This window comes from Panthera tigris, chromosome B1 (assembly GCF_018350195.1).
Source record: "Panthera tigris isolate Pti1 chromosome B1, P.tigris_Pti1_mat1.1, whole genome shotgun sequence".
NCBI classification, from domain to species: Eukaryota; Metazoa; Chordata; class Mammalia; order Carnivora; family Felidae; genus Panthera; species Panthera tigris.
In genome coordinates, this window is record NC_056663.1 from 193,441,279 (window position 1) to 193,445,875 (window position 4,597).

At 38.0% G+C, this 4,597-nt stretch overlaps 1 non-coding gene across 1 annotated transcript; it reads right to left on the reverse strand.

The window, feature by feature from the left end:
• Positions 1-4,132: 4,132 nt before the first annotated feature.
• On the reverse strand, positions 4,133-4,239 carry LOC122238197. Its single transcript, XR_006217159.1, has one exon. It is a non-coding gene; the product is annotated as a U6 spliceosomal RNA (small nuclear RNA).
• Positions 4,240-4,597: the final 358 nt, after the last annotated feature.

Genomic DNA, 4,597 nt, shown 5'->3' on the forward strand with positions numbered 1-4,597 from the left:
CCCAAGAAGACATCCAGATGTCTAACAGACACATGAAAATATACTCAACATCACTCATCATCAAGGAAATACAAATCAAAACCACAATGAGATACCACCTCACACCTGTCAGAATGGCCAAAATTAACAACTCTGGAAACAACAGGTGTTGGTGAGGATGCAGAGAAAGGGGAGCCTTCTTGCACTGCTGGTGGGAATGCAAACTGGTGCAGCCACTCTAGAAGCAGTGTGGAGGTTCTCCAAAAGCTAAAAATAGAACTATCCTATGGTCCAGCAATTGCAATTTAGGTATTGACTCAAAAGATTCCGAAATACAGATTCAAAGGGATACCTGCATCCCAATGTTTACAGTAGCATTATTGACAATAGCCAAAATATGGAGAGAGCCCAAATGTCCATAGGCTGATGAATGGATAAAGATATAGTATGTGTATGTATAGTATGCGTATGTATGTGTATGTATATATATACATACACACAAACAATGGAATATTACTCAGCCATCAAAAGGAATGAAGTCTTACCATTTGCAATGACATGAATGGAGCTAGAATGTATGATGTTAAGCAAAATTAGAGAAAGATAAATATACGATTTCACTCATATGTGCAATTTAAGAAAACAAACAAATGAATATGTGGGAAGTGTGGGGGGAAGAGAAGAGAGGAAAACAAACCACAAGAGACTTTTAAACTGAGGATTGATGAAGGGAGATAGATAGAAATTGGGCTACATGGGTAATGGGTATTAAGGAGGATGCTTGTGATGAGCACTGGGTATGATGAGTCACTGAATTCTACTCTTGAAACCAATATTGCACTGTATGTTAACTAACTAAAATTTAAATAAAAATAATAAATAAATAAATACATACATACATACATACATACATAAATAGGAATTGGGAGTTCTTTATTTGCTTTAGGAAAAAAATAAATTATGTCTCCCATATATTTTTGTACATCTTATTTTCTTAATTGTCACTAGTTAATAGAAATGCCATCAAGGTAACTGTTATAGCTGAAATTCATTTTAATGACTGCTCTATTTTCCATGAAAAATGTACTAAAATTTAGTTAATCTTATTCTATTGATAGATATGTCTTATTTCTGATTTTTTTGCCCCTGTGAAACAATGCTGCAATAAACACAGTTACATTCAGTTCCTTTTATTTCTATGATATAGGTTCCTGAAAGTGAGATTTCTGGCTTAAAATAGATTTCTTGGATCAAAGGGGCATTTTTATTTTGAATGGATGTCTTCAGGTTTCTTTACAAAGTGGTTGTAATAAGTAATATGTCTACAGCGATGTATGTGACTACATTGCCTCCATTGTTGCCAGCAATCAGTGTTATTGTACTTTTTAAGCCTTGGCAGGAAATGGATATATGAGTTAATACTTCATTGTTCCCTGTCTACCAATGAACATGAGCATCTTTTTCTATGTTTGACGTACATTTGAATTTTCTCTTCTGCAATTTACATATACGTAGACTTTACTATTTTATTTTTTGATAAGACACAATAACTTCATATGTTACAGATACTGTAACTGTGTTATTACTCCCCATCTCTCCATTTTATTGACTTTATAGTATCTTTGGAATGGATATATATATATATATATATATTATTTTTTATGGTCAGTTATGTCCATATTCTTTTGAGTACATCTGGGTTTTTTGTGTTTATTGGGGTCTTCCCAACTCCCATGTTGTATGCGTAAATGGTCCTTTGATTTTCTATTTTTCACACTTAAATAGTTTATCCATTTACTTTTTTTTTCTTTACTTTTGGCATGAGATAGACATCTAACCTTACTTTTCTTTAGAAAGATAACCGTGTTAGAACTATTAAATAATTTATCATTTTGTTCAGTCTTGAAATACCACCTTTGTCATATATTACATTTTTTATATATAATGAGATTGTTTTCTGGGATATTTTTGTAGTTTCTCTATTTGTCTATTATTGTTCCATACTATATTAGTATGAGTGCAGAAGAGCTGACATTAAGGTCTCACATTCCATACTAGCTGCTTAGTGGCTTACAGCCATGATCTTTTTAAACAAAATCACTCACCTATTTTGTTAGTTGGATGTGTGTTTTTTCTGGTCTGAGCCACTTCTGATCTCTTTTGGGGTTGCCCATGGGCCTGTGGTCAGCTGGTGCATTGGCTGGTGGCTGGATGACCCAGGATGGTCACACTCACATGTCTGACTGTTGTAGGCTATTCACACTGGTGCCTCAGTCTCCTCCACCTGACTTCTCCTAATTCAGCAGACTAGTTCAGGCTCAGGTCCATGGCAGTCTTGGGATTTTGAATATGGTAAGAGAGAGAAAGACCTAATGTGTAATCACTTTCAACTTTTTAAAATATATCATTTTTACTACTGTCTTAGTGGTTAAAGCAAGCAGAAGGCCAAATTCAGATTCAAGGCAGGTAGGAGGGGTGGGGGAAATATACTCTGCCCCTTGATGAAAGAGGTGTGCGTATAGGAACTAGAAGAATTTGTGGCCATTTTCAGAATCTTCCACATTATAAGAATCTGAATCAAATAGGATCCAGCCATTCTCTAGGTTATAAATTTCGCTTGGAATTCTTTTTCTTCAGAATAAACTCCAGAACTATCAGTAAGATATGGTCTAGTCCCTGCCCACATCAGCAGTGCCCATTCACAATACCTTGAACTCCATCATGTAGGACTATTTTGTCTTCCTCTCTTCTGTACTTTTGCCCAACTTAAGCCAATAGTGAGGGATTGTTATCTTCCTCTCCCCATTTTTCTGCTTTGACTCATACTGGAACTAAAAATTTCCCTTAATTCAACATGCTCTTGCTTGTTCCTATCCCCCCCAAAAAGAAGGGGCTATTCTTCTTAATACCAGTCTAACAGCCACAGGGCTTTACATTTGTGTGGCGATCCCTAAGTGAAAGGTCACTGTTCTCTTGTGCCTGCAGCACTTGGGAGGGGCAGCCTCTCCCTTTTCACCTCATCTCTTGTGGTCTCTCCACCAGCCTGGTCCTTTCCCTGAGGAGGAAGCCCACCTGTGACTGGTGAGATACAAGGTAAAAAGACCCCGTTACATCTTCCAATAAGCAGCTTCACCTATGCAAAGGTTTAGGCCCATGCTTGCTATACACTAGCAGATAATCCCGCCTTCTCTTAGGTAATTGATTCTTGTCTCTATTAAGTAGACTCTGGACTGGAGGAGGGTGATGTCCGACATCCTGTGTGCCTGTGTCTGGAATGTCTTCTTCTCCTTTTCATTAATTTGTGCTTTCACTTGATACTCACTGACTACCTGCTGCATGCCATTGTGCTAGATGCTGAAGATAAAAGGATGGATTAGATCAACCCAGTCCCTGTTTTGATGATGTTTATAAATCAAAGTGGTTCTCTTGTAAAGTCTTTCCTCACTTCACTCCCATCCCATTCCTACATCCTATAGCCAAGTACATCTTTTAATCTTTGGTGTTCCTACAACTTTAGCCCATTTGTCATTTCCCAGGGGAAGTATACACACACACACACACACACACACACACACACACACACACACACACACACAAGCTTGCTTCCCTAAGCCATACCTTCCAGAAAAAGGATGATAATGCAACATAAGGAAGTGGCACTTTTGAACCAGAGCTCACACACAGGAGAATTACTATAATTCCAATCCCTTTAACTTTCCTTCTTTCCCCTTCAAGATCCCTGAAAATCCGCATATTCTTTTGGGTGTTTAGTATAGTGCTTTTCTGGCAGTGCTGGGACTGATTTCTATTTTCTTCCCTGTGGCTGTAGCCAGAGCTGCTGATTCTGTCTTGGATTCAGCTCTCTGAGACCACAGGCTCTGGACCCTGGCACCCACTGCAGCACTGTAGCTCTGGTTGGGGTGGGAAGCAGACATTTCTCTGAGGTTAAAGCTGTCTATTTAGCTCCTCAATGTAGCAATGCTTTAGTTTCAGTTTTCTTATGGGATTTTTTTTAGAGTTTTGGAGTGAGTTAATTGAGATCTAATTCAGAGAAAACTAATGGACCCATCCTTTTTTGCACTTTAAAGATTATTATTATTATTATGTGCCAAATGTATTTCCTTTTTTCTGTATGAATTTTATTTTTCAATTAAAAACAATGGAATGCTTCACAAACTCGTGTGTCATCCTTGCATAGGGGCCATGCTAATCTTCTCTGTCTTGTTCTAATTTTGATACATGTGCTGCTAAAGTGAGCATTAGAGATAGTTCCTCTTTAATGCTTAGTGACACTAACAAATGTACCCATTTTATGGATGAGAGTAAAGGCCTAGAAAAGAGCCTTGCTCAGAGACAAGTAATCCTCTCCCTGTCCTTCATTCTTATACCCTGGTGTCCCAGGCTGGATTTTCAACCTGAGTATTCAACAGATGCTAAAGCAAAGAGGCTTGCTGTGGCCTTTGGGGCTGTCTAAAAGAGCTTATGTCACCAAACAGATTAGGTCTCATGTCTTCCTCAACAGAGTATGATATTCCACTGTCAGTGGAATTATTATAAATTATTATAAATGATTCCACATTTGTGGAGAGGACTTTGGCCGATCTGAGAGGGAGCACTC